We start from the raw sequence: 18,354 nt of genomic DNA on the forward strand, positions 1-18,354 counted from the left end.
CGGCTGAACCTACTTCGTGCCTCCTTCTTCCCTCAAATGTCGTGTTCTTCGTCTGGAGGGAGGTGATGGGGCCATCCTCTCTTTCTCATCTCTCACTTCCCGGAAAACCTTAACTTTTCCTTTCCAACTCGCTTTCAGAGCCTTCATTTGTCTCAAAGGGCAATCCGTCCCAAAGCAACCCTTCACTTTCCTCGGACTTCCCTCCACTCCTTCTGATTTCTTTCACTCCCTACACCACCTATCGCAACACACTCCTTCCTTACCCAAGTCTAGTTAATGGAAACAAAAATGGCAATGAATCGTTTGCAGGGAGCACTCATTGTCAGTGTGAAATTCAACTACCCATGCCTCAATGGCGGAGTTCATTGAAAATATTAGCAGGGAAAGTACTGAAAGTAAAGGCTGATTGGCGTAGAGGGGGTTTGGATGATTTTGAATCTACGGGAAAATTACCGTTAAATTTCGGAACGCGCGGCGACGTAGTCATTTTCTCAAGCGATTTTAATCCATGTTATTTAAGCTGCCAATGTGAATCGTATGTGAAAAAATCTTGCGATGAAAAATAACATGGGTATAGTACTCATGTTATTCTTCATCGCATTTTATGAAGGAGAAGTACACTAAAAAGACGTCGATGCGGCTGAGGAGCCACTTTACTCAATTTCAATATAGTGCGCACGGCAGTTAGTTCTGTAGAATAAAAATAGATGGCGTTCAATAAGGGTTATTTTTTTAAGATTCAAGCCTCGAAGCTGTAAGATAATATTTTTTAGGCATCAACTTCAAAGTTGTCGCAAACTTTTTCTCTTAAACGTCCTCTAAGGAGGTTGGCTCGCGATTGTCCGATTCAAAACAAACGCTTGTTGCAATTGATCGTCGAAACAATGTTTTACCTTCATACACGAGATTGTTCGAATTCAGTACGAACCCTTATAGCCATCCTTTCAACAAAATATCTCTATTAATTTACAAGTGGATTATTCCTACTTGCTGAAATGCTTGAAATGTTTCGAATTCAGTATCATTTTATGGCAACACAAATGCGTTTTTAGAGTTAAATAATCGGCTAAGGTATGTTATGGGAGCTATTTTAGTATTAATATTTTTACTATCTCCTTGTTTTAAATCGTGATAATTAATTCTTGATACTATGCAAATTCTTCGCTAAATAATTTATCTAGGTGAAAACCGCTACACTTCTGAGTAATGCGCTCTATGACCAACGAGCATTGGTCTCAGTTGCTTACCTTCTGTGCAGTTCCCATTTTATCTCCCACATTTTCTGACTGAGGCCATACATTCTAATTTACTTTCTCGTAGAGACATGTTCCATTCCCCTGCGTGTTAGGAAGTAAAGTTAAGTGTGTTTAATCTTAGCTCTAAAATTAAAAGGTTGAAGGCATTCTAGAATAGTATGTGCTTGCGCGAGATAATGACAGCAATTAGCTCATCTATAGCATATTAGAGTTTAAACCACAGTGTATTGAGAATGATATATGCATCTTTTTGGCCTGAAAATTAGAGCATAACGTCCTTAGTAAGTTAATATTTGACGATCGTTTATGGGTAACGCCTGCAATATTTACGATCGGACAGCTTACTTGAAATATTCGCAATGAAAAAGAAAGAGAAAGCTTTGTCTTGATACGTGTTTTTACTCTTGTGGCGTCCACTGTATCCTTACACGGTTTATACAATTATTGGAGATTGCCAGCTCTATATAAGCGTAACGTTAATCGCATAAATTATTATGCGACAATTTTGTTACGATTGTGCGCTTTATGTACTGATATTGTCAATATTATACTTACGTTAGCTATTTGTAATCGTCAGCCCAAAGTGATGACAGATGTCGCTTTAAATTTTCATGAGCAGTTAAGCTCGTGCTTTATTCCGAATAAGTTCAACAGATTCAGGCTTCAATTGGTGGAAGTTAGACATATTTAAGTAAATTGTGCTTTATTTTTTAAAACTCGGTAGTAGGTTATCTGAGATTCAAATCTAAGCACCAAATTCCTTTCATAAATTACATATACATCTCCCATTCAATCCGTATAAATGTTTGTAGCAGCAGTTAATGTCCAATTATTAGACCTATAGCCTAAGTAAAGTCGCGGCCGGTCTTAGAAAATAATATTCTTGCTACTTATGACATGGATCAGAAGCTCGGAGCATCGGAAAAAATTCAGGAAAGAGCAGAGGCTGTCAAAATATGGTGATAGAGGTGGATTATGAAGTTAAAATGAACGGATAAGGTGAAAAATGAGGATACTCATGAGAGAATAGGAAAATAAAGGACACTAAGGATTAAAGGATTACTATTCGCAAAAGAAGTACCCTCGAATGCCAATTTTTTTACCACATCATCTCGATCAAAGGTCATTACATTTCACGCATTTCATGCAAAAAATGTATAGCCGTTATACTGACTGTCATCCAGGATAAAAGGTTGGTTTAGTTCTAATACTTTGGTTGAATATTTTTACAGCTGATTGAGATGATTCTAGGGATATTTTCATGCATCTGACGTGGACATATTTCAAATACAGCAGTCATTTGCCTAAATATTTTGAATGCAATAAATGGGATATAGACTGGTAGCAATGTTATTTCTGGCTCACCAACTTTCATGCTTCTTTAGATTTCACCACCAATTAGGACACATTAAAATGAATACCCCATCCCTTTAATTCATATCGAAAAAATTATAACTCTATGAAGACTTTTACAGAATTCAATAGAAACTCGGCCCGTCATCTATTCCTGAAAAATAGTATAAGTTAGTGTTAGCTGCCTACTCCTTGATAACTTCAAAGAGGCCCTGTTTGAAGTAGAGTATTCAATTAAATATGGTCACGAAAATTGTTGTTTTCATGGTAAAATTCAGAATACGGCTTAAAAATTTGAGACAGAAGTGAAAAAACAAAGTTCTTTAGAGGGAATTCTCGCCTCGAGTGAAATACTGGGACGCATTTTCTTTTAGCGAAGGACACAAGTCGCCTGCCTTCGTCTGAGGCGTCTCTCGGCTCACTGCTTTCTTTATTGGCGCAATCTTCTAACGAGCCGCGTTTCGGTGTGTATTCTATGGCACTGCTCGGGACGCCCTGCATCCAGGGATGGCAAACGTCACCTCCTCGCTCGTATCTCTCGCTCTCCCCTTCCCTCGGCTGCCGTAAGAGTAAGAAAGGCAACGCGGTGGCTGCTGTGGGGAGGGGGGGGTGCGACAAGGCTCAGTCCTCGACCCGCCTTTATTTGCAGCGGCGAGATGGAGGGAGTCATGGAGCAGGGAGGAGGTGCGCCAGTGAAGGCCAGTTTAGGAAATACAATGCCTTTAAATATCCGTTTGGGGGCACTTGGCGTGAAACTCTAGGATAGTGGGGAACCTGGCGAAATTAACGAGGAAGCTAGTGCGGGAGATTTTGAATTAACGGGAAATTCTGAGTAAAAATTTGGAACGCCAAATGTCTTATCAATTATTAATGCATTTTGCAACCGTGTTTTGCCATTTCTAATCGGTAATCGTGGAAGATGACATATCGGCATGGATATAATGTGGAATTGAGAAGTTTATTACGGAAAAGACTTTAAAGCCGCCTTCCTCTTTAGCTGTTTTCGTTTATTCCCGAAACTAAGTGTACTGCGATTTTTTTCTATTAACGTGGATTTAGAGTGAGAAACGAGAAAGGTGACTCGGTGGTCGTTGGTGGGAGGAGGGGGTGTTCGCCAAGGTCCTCTCCTCGCCTTCTTTCATTTGGTGCGGCCAAAAGACTTGCGGAGAAGTGAGAAGGGAGTGTGAGTTAGTTGGCGAAGAGAGAGAGAGAGACGAGTGCGCTGTCCCGAGTTCATTTGTTGGGCGGAGAGCACCCTCAAATGGTTTACCCTTTTCTCTCTCACTATCTCCCTCTCTCTCTTGTCTCACACAGGTCGGGAAACACTCCGATGTCACTTTCTCGCCACGCACCGAATAAAGGCTCTGCTCGACGCAACGGACGCCGAGGCTGAATGCGTCCACGAAAAGCGTAACGGTCTAATGACATACAGCTCTAAGGACTGTATACTTAAGGACTTAATACCAGTGACTGATTTCGTAGTTTTGTATAACAACTCCAAAAAATGCTGCATTTATGCGCATAACTGCACGACACTTACTAATATTAGATATCGATTCAGGCATGACTTTATGGAAATTGTTGTTCTTCTTAATGAAACAAAATAATAATACTCTGCATTTATAGTTTAAATATAAATCCCGCGACGGCTACTATTTAATAACGTGAAGAATATGATGTTTCATTGGGTCCACAAAGGCAAATTATGAGTTTTTTTACTAACTCCATGTTAACTTCAGTATAAAGTCTCAAAGTATCCACAGCCATTATAAATTATATAGATTTTTATCATAAATAGAGTAATGGACGTGGTTTAAATTCTATGATAGAGTAGCAATATGTGTAAATGTGACGGAAAATTCCATTATATATTTTATTTAAAGTGATTAAATTGATGCTATTCCTTGATTGACGGCTATCGGTCATTTCGAATCGTGAACTTCTTTTGCTTTCGTAGCGATCTCTCCCGATTTTCTTCTCTTTTAGACGCGACAGTGTATTTTCTGGTTCTAACAAGCAATTATAGAGATATTATACAATTGAATCACTGGTTGAGGACTTTTCACATGACTCGATTGTTATTTTTCGGTCAAAAGGACGCCTTCTAACTGATACCGAGGGGCATATTCTTTGAAAACATTCAAATCTTTTTACTACGGCTGAAATTTGAATTGTCTATCCGCGAAGTCACGCTCGCCACCAGGCGGAACCTGAACACGGTGCAAAATGACCGATACCATTATTCTAGTTTTCACTACTCAGTTTTACTACTTGTTTACTTGACATGAATCCTAAAAAGGCCGAGAGCGCCTTTGCATAGAATTTTTAAGCGATTGAAATGAGTAAAATAATAGCAAACTTAATAACATATCACTCTCAATAACACAGCTTATAGTGCAGGCACTATGACCGTGTAAGATGAATATTGAGATTAACAGCCTCATGCTCAGCGTTAATTGTGGAGGGGAGAGGGAAAGAGAATGGAAAGTTTTGGAAAGAGGAGTTTGCTGATTGACGTTGCTATGCGACGCGACCATTTTGCGACGCGCACCGTCGCGAGAAAACAATTGACGGAGGTGGCTAGGAGTGAAGATAACCAAATTTTGAATTAGCACGAAATTTTGAGATAAAATTAGGGATGCGTACTGTCGTTTTCATGTTTTTAATGCGCTTTTCGTCCGTGTTTTGTTAGCTCTAACCGTTAATCGTGGAAGAAGAAATCTCGGGATGATAATTCATGGATAGAGTATGGAAATGAAGAGTGAACTCCGGAAAAGACATCGGCGATGCGACTCAGAGACGACTCATATTCACTACCTTGTATGCGGCAGATAATATTGATAACTTTATTAATCATAGTTTTACTTTAATAATGAAGGAAACTTGGTCGGTCAGCATTAAACATATGTGTAAGTTTACTGCCGTCTTCCATTCTCATCCCATGAACATTTAATATCACCCAGAAAGGGCATAGCCGAGTAAGAGATTGAAAAGTCCCCCCTCACGGATTTTTCCCAGACTTTGGGGCATAGGATTTGGGATCAAATAGGACTAACCTCCCCACACTTCCAGCCCGCTAGAAGCCCACCAGGGCCGGCTAACTCGAAATTTCGATTTCCACTCTTTTTTAAATATCTCGAGATAGAAAGCATGTTTTTCAATGCAATTTACGCCATTTGATGGCTATCTTAATGGAGCATATGCTCAATGTTTTTCACAACTTTTTAGGGGCATAAGGAGAAATGGCGTCGATTTGAAAATTTCAAACGATAGTTTTCATAAAATATTTTTGAGAGGGCCACAATTAAAAAATGTGTTTCGAAGGAGTATTTAAATACTTTTCGGCTAATGCAATGAAAAAAGAACATTTAGGGGGTGGAACACCCCGAAAAAAAAATATGCCATTTTGGCCATTTTTTGCTGTTTTTCCCATGACCTTTGCCCCCATAACACCCGTTTCATACCATCTTGCACATATTTAGTCCTCTCACTAACGCTCAAACTCATGCCGTTTGTAATTCCAACCTCAAGGGACAGAGCTTTGTGGATGCTGGTGCCGAAAATGGCTTCAAGACTCCGAAAACCTCCGAGTAAGATATTTCAAATAAAAAAATTCCACACACCCAAACCCCTTCCCCACTCCTTCAAATCTGATAATAGATTTAATTTGTAAGTGAATGAGATTTATCCTGCGTCCTCGAGGATCTACTAGGCAGATATTCCAAAATGAAAAAACTCCTTGAGACTACCACAACTACGCTAAACCCTTGGGATTTTGTCATAGGTTAATGTTAGGCACGTGCTAAAACGAAGAGTGCTAAATGTCAATTTTTCAACTTTTTTTTATCCAGATCATTTTTGAATGAATATATTATAACATGCATCAATGAAGATTGAGAGGATGACGAATAAAATTGTTTAGTGAAAATTCACCGAAAATCGATGTTTGACCAGATTTTGTTTATTTTTCATAAGTTGTTTTTGTTATTTGCATGCCAAACAGTAATAAAGTTGAAAAATTGAACATTTTGCACTCTTCATCTTAGTACGTGCCTAACATTAACCTATGACAAAATCCCAAGGGTTTAGCGTAGTTGTGGTAGTCTCAAGGAGTTTTTTCATTTTGGAATATCTGACTAGTAGATCCTCGAGGACGCAGGATAAATCTCATTCACTTACAAATTAAATCTATTTTCAGCTGTGAAGGAGTGGGGATGGGGTTTGGGTGTGTGGAATCTTTTGATTTGAAATAGCTTACTCGGAGGTTTTCGGAGTCTTCAAGCCATTTTCGGCACCAGCATCCACAAAGCTCTGTCCCTTGAGGTTGGAATTACAAACGGCATGAGTTTGAGCGTTAGTGAGAGGACTAAATGTGTTCATGATGGCATGAAACGGGTGTTATGGGGGCAAAGGTCACGGGAAAAACAGAAAAAAATGGCCAAAATGGCATATTTTATTTTTTTCGGGGTGTTCCACCACCTAAATGTTCTTTTTTCATTCCATTAGCCGAAAAGTATTTAAATACTCCTTCGCAACACATTTTTTAATTGTGGCCCTCTCAAAAATATTTTATGAAAACTAGCGTTTGAAATTTTCAAATCGACGCCATTTCTCCTTATGCCACTGAAAAGTTGTGAAAAAAATTGAGCATATGCTCCATTAAGAAAGCCATCAAATGGCGTAAATTGCATTGAAAAACATGCTTTCTATCTCGAGATATTTAAAAAAGAGTGGAAATCGAAATTTCGAGTTAGCCGGCCCTGGTGGGCTTCTAGCGGGCTGGAAGTGTGGGGAGGTTAGTCCTATTTGATCCCAAATCCTATGCCCCAAAGTCTGGGAAAAATCCGTGAGGGGGGACTTTTCAATCTCTTACTCGGCTATGCCCTTTCACGTTCAGTACTTGAGAGACAGGGTTGGGATTCAATTTTTTTTGTTCTAAATGAACCATTCGTTGAGAGAAAGACTTGATGGCAAAGAAGCCTTCCAAGAGGTTTGAAGATAGCGTGGCCGCTCTCACAGCGTATCAATGACGTCATTTCCGTTCGAGATACCTTGATCAATGACTCCTTGAATGGAAATGAATTACCTAGAATGGGATTTGATGCAAATTTGACCGTGTGAAACCGGGTTTAACCATACCGTCTCCTTGTTGGAACTTGCTACTCGTTGCTCGCGGCGCGCTGGATGCCGTGGAAGATAGGGTCGGTTCTCTTTGGCCACCTTCGGCACCCTTACAAGTTCCCACGCTGTCACCTTTCACGAGAAGTTCTTTCCCGGGACACCCTTAATACCCTTCTCCAGAAGAACCGCCACCAGGGTCCATTCCTTCCGCTCCGCCAGCCACCCTCCTCCTTTATTATAAACTCCCCCCATTCCACTTCCCCCTCCGCCCCTCCCCTGGCGAAGACACCGCGTGTATGCACACTTCTTCTCCTCCTTCCACCCCCCCCCCCAAATGACCCCACCCCCACTCCCGCCCCTCGCCTCCATTCACTGAGTTTTTCCTCTCAAGAAAGCTTCTCACTTCCGCAAAAGCTGGAGAAGAAGCCGTTTCGCACACAATGCTGAGGAAGGCCATATTCATGGTCTGACGATTTATGAAACACGTATTTGGTGAGGTAGCGGAAGGTACCGGTTGAATTTCAACGAATAGTGAATACCGAAATGTGGCTTTAAAACTGTTGAAGCAGGAGTTTATTTTTTACATTGTTTTTCTTGACTCGCTTTACTTTATCGTCTTGGTCAAATCTTTCAACTCAATTTTAGCCCACTTTTCGATTAGTTTTCAAGATGAAATTTTCAGTAGACCTCAGAACCAGATGAAAATGCTATGTTTTTACTTTTTATCGTGATATTCACATTATTTAGATTGTTATTCAGAATTTAAAATTAAATAAGGAGCCTAGTTTTAAAAAATTCTAACCAAAATCCAAAGGCAGCACCACGATCATTTAAAGGAAAGAGAACGAGAGAAAATTTTGACAACTAATTTGTTTAGATCAAAGTTGAATATTGAGTAATTGATTGAGCTAAAATTTACAAAAAAGGCAGAAGTGAAATGGGGAAAAGTGAAAAGAAGGAGAAGGAGCTAGGTATAATGAAAACAGAAAAAAAATATCAGGAGTCGGAATTTAACAATTTAATTTGAGAAAAGTCTAATTCTCCATGGCATATTTTCATATGAACAATTTTGTGCTTAAAAAATGTTGTTGTATTCACTTTAAACTCCATTTACTCTTTTGCTTCGCAAATTCCACTTTGCTAAACTAATGGCACTGTCAAAGAAAAGAGATATATCTCTACTGATCTCTTTCGGTGACAGATCACTAAGTTATTAGCGTATTAGACTCTCATCCTGGAATTTTCAGAGTAACCAGAACAAATCCTATTAAAAATTTGCCTGAATCTCAAATGTCTAAAAAACTGAGGGTATAACTTAAAGTTATAAAGTAAAATTGCCAAATTTAAGATACAGAAGCGGAAATTTTTATAGGGTCTATATTATATACCCTACAAATCCAAGTTGATTGTATAAGGTTCAAGTCACGAGTTCGCAAAATGGGAAATGAGTGAAAACCAGTTTTCTGGAAATGTCAAAATACCTTGGTTACTACTGTTCGCCGCTTAAAAGACGTAATCATATTCATATTAAAAATTCATTCTCCGCGTATCGCTAATAATTTTAAACTGTGCACTCCGGCATGAAATAGAAATGAAATTTAAAAGGCGCCTTAAAGGGTTTTTGTGATAATCCATAGTTTAACGGTAGAGAAACAACTACCAAAATCTCATTAATATAGTGTTCCGTAGGCACTGACCCTGAAATTATTGTTAATATTATTTTACAGTTGGATCTATGTTTGAACTGAGCCATTAAAGAATATTTCATTTTGATGAAACCTATTTTTTCAACTTCACCGTAAACTTGTGTAGTCACTGATGTTTATAAGAAACGTGAGGGCATTTTTAAGGCCGCTTTTAGTATGTAAGTTCCTCGTTAAAATTCTTTCTGGATCATTTGTATAATTTTAAGCTCAGTTCTCCTTCAACTTCTTTTTTATGCGCGAGTTCACGCACTGTCACGCTGTCTACAGCGCCAAAATTCAACGTCATATTTTCGAAGAAAAAATTCGAGGGAAAGTATGCCTTTCACTTTATGTTTCTCACAATTTGTATTCGCTTCTAGAGATATAGTGTCATTAAATATTAAGATGAAAATCATCAAGATGAAATTGAATCTTCTCTTCAGGATGTAGTCGAAAGAAACACTTGCTTTAAATAACCCTTTATTTGCTCTAGCACTTCGGAAGAATATCTCTTGTGAAAATTCAGCAACACTAAGAGCGGATGAGTTTTAATCAATAGGATGTCTTATGAAGTCGTAAATATTTCTCGCATTCCAGAAGATGCTTGCATTTGTGACTGGAAAAATTTGGATTGAGTAAAATTTGTTGGTTGGTCTCTAATTATACATCCATGCTGATGTGAAAGAAAATCAATGATAATGTTTCTTGAACTAGTCTGAGAATCTCCTTGAACGTGAATGGTTTTCTCCTTTGTAATTTCTGCTCTTTGCTTAGCCTCGTAGGTTGGATAGATGTCTTAGGGATTACCGTTGGTAAGGAAATGGGCAGCTTTCCAATTGATCGCCAGATGGCTTAGTGGTGTCGCTTTTCCTTGGTACGGAAAAAATAAACTTCATTTTCACCTCCATATGGTCTATTATTCCTAAACCGATTGCAGCGACTAAACGCCATTCTCGAGAATTTTAATGCTGTTGATAAATAGTTGAAATAATCTTTTATCGATGTAAATTTATAATATGAGAGATACCAATAATGTTACGTAAGCAATTGCATGCACTAGGTAATTAGTTCTTTTACAACCATGTGCACTTACGTACTACCCCGCAAGCCGACCCAATAGGCGTATGGCACATGCATAATGGCACCAGAAGTAAAAAAAAACTACAATCGCGTGCTGAGATCCATATAGCATTTATTTACCCCCTTAATTTTTCGGGGGAAAAACGAGTTTCCACATCTAATCGTTCGGCAAAATATCCCTCTTAATTTATCGTTTCTGTCCGACCTGGCAATGTAGTGAGCTATACATGATATTCACCGTTTATGTCGCTGTGAATTATATCCCTTCTCGTTTACTTGAAAAATCTAAGATTTTAAGCATGTACAATCCAGCCTTGGTTTATTCAAGCTTGAGTTTCACTACGGGCTATGTTTTTATTTATCAATGGAGAAAGTGAAGAGTTTTTCACAGCCAATTCATATTATTAATAAGACCTTAATGTTCCTAATTAGCAACCGTACTGCATGGAAAGCTACCATGTTTTATATTTATTTCTGTCTCATAAGAGACATCAGTTGCCTCATTCCTTTTAGTGTTCTTTGAATATCATAGAAGTTAATATTGGATTCCAATTCAAGGCGAATGCCGTGGGTGTGGAAATCTTGCATGTGAAAGTATTACTTCTACATTTACTCTTGACGTGCCTCAATAGACGTGTAGCACGGGGTGCTTCGACGTTAGACGTTTACTTATTCATGTATTAAAGTTAACGTTTGTGTTGTTATGTCGTACTCAACAACGGTTCCGCATTAATTAAAGTCCTCATTTGTTCTGGGATAAAATAAGTCCGGCACCTACCCATTTGGAAGAATTTTTCACGTTGCATCTTTTACTGTCGTAAGTAGAATTTTTTTGGGTTCCAAGATGATATTATCAAGGGATTCAAGCACATGGTCAATAGCAATATAGTAGAGCAATATAGTAATAGAAACTACCTTAATTATACACCAAATAATCATAAAATATATTATCACAGAAAGGTTTTCTTCTGACATTCCTTATGTCCTCCGTTAATACTGCAACTACAGTGATGAATGAGGTATCATTTTAAACGCTTAATCGCAGGCTTCAGACGAAAAATACTATCTCCATCTCAAATTTCACTGTCTACCCATTAATTTAACCATCTATGCCCCAGGGTGACTTTGAGGTAACATACCGCATTTATGCACTTTTTCTAATTTTTTTTTCTTGGCCTCTGTTTACCATTGTGACTTCAAAGTAACAGTCAGCCAACCCAATCCCCTCTCATGTATTACTTTTAGTTTGTTTTTTCCCCTCCTGAGGGCGTTCTCTGTCAGATCTCTGCACATGCGCATGTAAAAAATTGGGGCATAGAGGATAGGGCATAGAGGGCATAGACTTAAACGTTTGGATTTTTTTCATACCGATTACTCGCTAGAGGTATATCGACTCCACACATTTTTCTTTATTCTTAACGTTAAGAAAAGGAATAGAAGGATCAACAACTTTGCTATTTCCACATGGCAATTTATTGAGACCAACCATGGTTTCCTTACAGAGTAACAGTATCAAGTTGACGAATGCAGGTAAATTGACAGGTAAATTTACAGATCATATATAGCAGAAGGTTGGGTAGGGAAATTTCCGGGAGCCGTTGGTTGGGGGGAGGTAGGGATTGGGTTGGGTTTGGAGTTGGGTTACGCGCCACTGTGGGTGGGGTGGTTGGAGGGGTGAGTATGGAGGGGGAATGTGGGGGAGGGAGGAGGAGCGAGGGAGGTTAAGGTCATCGTTAAACAGGTATGGGTTGACTCGTTTTTTAGAGTCGAGAACGTTTTTTATCGTAGATCCGGAATTGGAGCCGAAGCAATATGCCACCAAGGTAACGATAATCGGTTACGGAAATATTTTCGCGATGTTCCAGTTAGGAAAAATGTATCTTCGTTAAAATAAAGTTGATGAAATACGTACTGTAACTCCTGCAGTATCTTTAGCATACAGGGAAATTTTCTGGTAGGCATACGAATTCATATAAAGTATTAATTTCAAAAATAAGCATTTAATCGTGCAAATCAGGTGTGCCCTTTGATGTAAGTGGATGGCATTCGGGAAAGAAATTTTTTACCTTTAAGTATGTGAAATGTTTGCTTTGCGACGTACAGTGGCGATTGATACATTAAAGATTTGTTGATACAACTTTTATTTCATAATGAAGAGAGGTTTAAAAGTTTAGAGGCAAATGGGTCGGTACCCTCATGATTTTTCATTCAAGTTTTGTCGACGGCAGTTTCTTTCAACTGGCGGCTTACTTATAGAGAATATAAGCACGTTAGAAGCGATAAACATTTGCGAGCCTTCTGCGATGCCTTTAAGACGCAAATGACCTCCTTTCTCGACTCTCTTGAGTATTAATAAGTAAACGGAAACGCTGTTATGATAGCTGGCATGGTTCAGCCTAGCTTTTGGGAAATATTCTTTCTTTTTTTCGTTTCTTTCGGGTCAAACTGGATTAAAAGCATTCTCAACTACGAGACTCTTGGAAGCTTTAGTACATATTATCTTTGCATTTCAGCTGCGTGGATGAATTATTATGATATTCTGAGTAATGCGAAAAAAGCCCTACGCTTAAAGATCCCGTTCGGGGTTTCCTAGGAAACCAGAGATAATTAAGAAGAGTGCAGTAATATTTTTAAAACAAGGAAAACAGCTTAAAATTAAATTCACACCGGCAAAATTATATTTTACTTCTATCTCCTTGATGTATTAATTAATATATACGAGACTGGTGAGTAAGTCTAAGGCCGCTCAAATTTTTACCTCTCTCATTCATTGTGCGTTCCTCCTTATTTAATATTACTGTCAACCATTCAAAATAGATAATTTTCTTAGGAAAGCATATTAGGTAACTTTGAGCCACCTTAATCCACGTTGGAAGCTATATTCTATACAAGCTATATTCATCTGCTAATGAAATCATGCGAAGAGATTTGTTCAAATATTTGTTTGTTGAAGAATGTTGTTTTAAGGTATACGTCGAATCTTCTACTTTCAGTTTGCTCCAGGGCATTCCTTTGGACACGGCGCGCAAAATTTCTGGGATAAAATCGCTCGTTAGTCAAGGAGGTTCTCGATAAGGATTTGGTCCTTATTGAAACACCTTGAATATTCATTTGTGCGAATCATGAAATTTCTTCCCGCGGGACAACTTAGTTGGTCGCAAATGAAAAGAAGACTTCGTTGGCTTCCACTGATGTATTTCCTTGGTGCGACATGTTTCGATCCATACCATTATCAAGTACCTAAGGTGCCTTAGGTACTTGATATTGACCTTTAGGTACTTGGTGATGACCTCTATGGTTCGAAACATGTCGTACCGAGGAAATAAATCAGTGGAGGTCAACGAAGTCTTCTTTTCATTTTCGAGTATCAACTTCCACATAGTTGAGTCCGACACCATTGAACGAACTTGGTTGGTCTCATTTGGAGGCATGATGGCCTGATGAAAACAATCGTAGAAGGACAGTTGGAATGGAAGAAGAGCAAAGGATGGCCTTGAATGAGTTACATATGTAGGACAGGCTATAAAGGAAGCTGAAGAGAAGAAATACGTCACTACGAAAAGGCTAGCGGATAGGAGGGAGGGATGGAGAGCTGCGTCAAACCAATCGCAGGATTGTTGACTAATGATGATGATGATGAGGTAATAAGCTTTTCCTGGAGTAACTATTCGCTCTTAGGCGGCACCCCAATTCACCCCACGAAGACACCCCGTGGCGTGCACCCGCTTTGACACTTACCATCCTCGTCGATCCAAAACACCGCTCCCTCACTCTGGGTGGGCCTTGGTTCCTTGTGCCGCCCCTGGACCAACACCACCGCTAGATCGATATTGCACGGCCACACGAACGCGGGACGAGGCCTCGCACCCATGAACACGAGGACGCAGCCACTCTGGGGGGCCAAAGGTATTGCGGGCAACACACGAGAGAAATACACATTATTAGGCACTGCAGTTCTAAAATTGGCACCTATTCTACGGGTCTCCATTCATCCCCTTCCAAAGAGCGTTCCTTCAGTTCATCGACCATGTATCCTTTTTCATCTGCCCCTAGAACTTATCTCAAAGTTTTCCTATATAATGGTCTTATGCTTCAAGTTTTCCTCCATTTTACCACTCACGTATTTGCTATTTCTTACGATACGTCCTGTGCAACGTCTTTTTCTCTGGTCAGTACTGCTCTTTTCTTCCCCCATTCGTCGGCAGACTCCTTCCCGTCCCATCCACCAATTTGATCTTCCGCATCCACCGCCGCCAGTACTAGGTGTCAAAGGCTTCCATTCTCATCTGATTAGCCTTTCCAATGGTCCATGCTTCTGATCTGTAAATCGCCAATGTCCTTATGAGTTTGTAATCGCTGCTATCCTCTCTTATCCGCGAACTCATAAATACAGAGGAAAGATTAGCTATTCGTCAAAAGCTGCTACGAACAAGCAGAAAGCGTTCCACAGCTTCTACAGGCTGGTAGTTGCTAGAGATTTGGGGGTCACGTGTTAGACTTATATTGCTTGAGTATAGATACGAGGCATATTCAAAAAGTAAGGGCCGTTTGGTCAAAGGAAATAAATATGCTCATTGGCACTTATTTCACTTCTCCACATAATCGCCGTTCATTTCTAAGCATTTTTCTTTTCACTGCTCCAGCTTCTTTCACCCCTTTTTCATGGAAGCTCGCCGCAAGAAAGTTGAATCAATTGACGACGCCATTCTTGAGTTCCTCTTCGGTTTCGAAACGTCCACACAGCCACTGTTGCAAGTGGAAGAAGAGGAGGAAGTAATCGCTAGTTGCAAGGTCAGGACTATACGGTGGGTGGTCAAATAGTTCCCAACGATAGTCCTTTTGCATTCAAGAATCGTGTGACAGAACGCACTTCATAGTTGACGGGATGAACGATTGTCGCGGGCATTGTTTTTTGCATACAAGGGCAAGCAAACGACTTCTCAAACAAAGCAAATGCTGCTATAGCTTTTCAATGAATCAGCAGATGGCGCTGTATGAGTAAAATTGTGTTCTGAAATATTTAAAAATAAGCACACGGGCCTTACTTCATGAATACGCCTTCTATCTTTCAGTATGATATCATATTAGAACGGCAGTATATTTGCAGGTCCGACAGACACGATAAATTAGGAGAGATGTATAGAGAACGGATAGGAATGGGAATTCGTGTTTTCCCGAACAATATAGGACTTAAATGAATGCTAGGCGGAATTTGGTATGCACATATTCTTTCTATTTGTAAACGGATGGAGTGCTGACACCCCTTGCCACACGCCTACGGACGTGGTTTGCGGGGTAGAATATAGCTGTAGATTATATAGCTTACTATACATTACTGCATTTCATAGCTTTCATAAGTGCTAGGCGGAACTCCGTCAGAGCATTTCCTATTCATTTGTGTGTGTGCCTGTGTCCCAACACCCTCCGCCACACACCTTTTGAGGCGGCTAGGGGGTTGTATGTAGATATACATGTAGAACTCCGCAGAAAACAATATTTGTAATCTTATAGCATATATGATGGACGCTCGTTTCCAGACTATTTTTGCAGCGTGAATTTTCCTCGGCTATGGAGACCAGTTTTCATTTTTCCTGATGCGTAACGATTTAGGGAGTTATTCTCGCTCCACAGTACATAGGTACTTTGGCGCTTTCGGTTCCGATGGCGAAGGAATTCTGGGGCGTTTCATTCGCTCGCTCCGCAGTGTCGCTGTCGTCCCGTCGCTGCATTCCAAACGACCCCCCGACCCATTCCCTCTCATGCCTCGTTCACAGGTGGCGTGGGAGTTGTCTCCGGCGTGTAGTACTCCCCTCCCCCGTCAGATGTCTCTGAGGAATGTCTTTGTTTATTGTCCTTGCCCGTTCAAAACCTCCTCCTCCTCTTCCGAGGCAGTCTGCAGTCCCTCCTCAGCCGACGGTCTCCCGCTGAAGGGAATATGGTCCCCAAGAAGGAGGCGAAACGTCAGCTAAAACTGTTGTTCGCAATACAAATAGGTATCCACAACACCCAAAACTAAAAAAAACATATTTTACAAATTCATTTAAACCTCTCTTCACATACAGTGGTAATGCCAATTTACCGTGAAAGTTGATATAACCAAAAAAGGGAATCTCACTATATTTCCTGGTATGATCCATTTTTGCAAACTGATTTTCTTTCGCAATCGCTGAATTTAATTTCATGCATTTGTAAAAATTCAAGTTGCTGAATAAACTCATTCATAGTATTTATCAGCTCTAGGCTTTTATCGTTTTTGAATAAGGATGGAATTTCTTGAATGAGCATTTTCGTTGTCATCTTTTCAGCACTTTTCTTACCCATGTTTTGCTGACCTAAGCCATTCTGTGAATGAAATAACTATAAAACCTTTCAATAAAAAGGATCTTGAATGCATGCCATCTTCCTAAAGACCTTTTATTTCTCTCTCGGAATAAAATATGGGATTCATGATTGACTTCAGCACTTCTTATATCCCATTTATTCGACTCGAATTGCTTTATTTATTTCTGCTGCATCAAAGAAGTCACCGGCTACGATTATCATATTACATTATATGAAATAAATCAATTTAATGCTCATATTTTTTTACCTGAACGATAAGTAGCATGGAATGGGACGGCAGCCATATTGTCAAGAAAGACGCATTCGAAATTTTGAGCTACGAAAGAATTATGTAGAGAAAAATGAATCGACCGATAGAACCGCTGGGTAGTCGTTAAAAGAAAGGATGAGACAATAAGCCTTCTAAAAACCTTGATAAGAACACGGGACAACTGATTCAGCCGCATCACGATGGCTTCAGAAGACATCGGGACACAATGGTCGAAGTACAAGGGGATGGAAATAAGAGCAGAGAGAGGTTTGGAATGAATTATGAACGACAAGTTATTAAGGATGTAAAAGCTCAGAAATGCGTAGATATAGACGAATTAGCGGAGAGCTTAGCATAGTAGAGATATGCGTCAAGTCAACCCTCGGATGGTTGACTGATTACGATGAATCGCAAATATTTGAGTGTTTTTTCACCTGAGTGAAATAAATTATCATGCTCTGACTTAAATCTTTTCCACGAATTTAATCGGATAGAGGCGCTTCGAACTCATTCCATCACTCATCCATAACATACACTTAGCCAAGACTCAACACGACGCCATGGTCCGGTTTTTTCAAATGAGTAATATTCTTACGTTTTTATTATAAACTATGGGCTGTAATGGCTGTCCTTTTTCAGAAAGTATGACAAATTTTGCAGTCATTTTTATTTTTATCAACAGATATTGAATAAACAAAGGAGTGATGGGAGCGATTTCGAGAGCTAAATGATTCGAATCAAATTTATTTACCGTGATGTCTCCTCGTACAATACACGTATCTCAAAAACATTTGATATGACGTGGTATCAATGACTTTTTGGAGAATATTTTTGCATATTCCTCCGCTAAATTTTCCAAGGGACCGAATTATTCAATTATGTTTGCTTCATCTTCCGAAGATTCTTAAAACGTAGGTATTTTGTGCATGGATTTTCAGATATTCTCTTGAACACGCCCTACGCAGGGCGTGATTTCACGGCCTGTATTTTTCGAAGCAATATGGCCAAAGGCCGTGTTTTCACGGTTTCGCGGTCAAGAATGCCAAGTGGGTCCCAACCGTCATTAGGGTCCCTCGGCGCGAGAGGTCCGACCCTCTCCTATTGTCCGTGTGGGGATTACCTCTGCCCATTTCGGCTCTCAGTGTCCCACTCAAGGAAGGTGCTCATGGTCACTTATTTGTTTATAAGGTGAAATAACTAAAAACGTTAATGTTGCATTTATTGAAAATCAATGCGAGGAATAACATTATGTATGTTCTGCTGATTG

The sequence above is a fragment of the Ischnura elegans genome, chromosome 10 (genome assembly GCF_921293095.1).
Source record: "Ischnura elegans chromosome 10, ioIscEleg1.1, whole genome shotgun sequence".
NCBI lineage: Eukaryota > Metazoa > Arthropoda > Insecta > Odonata > Coenagrionidae > Ischnura > Ischnura elegans.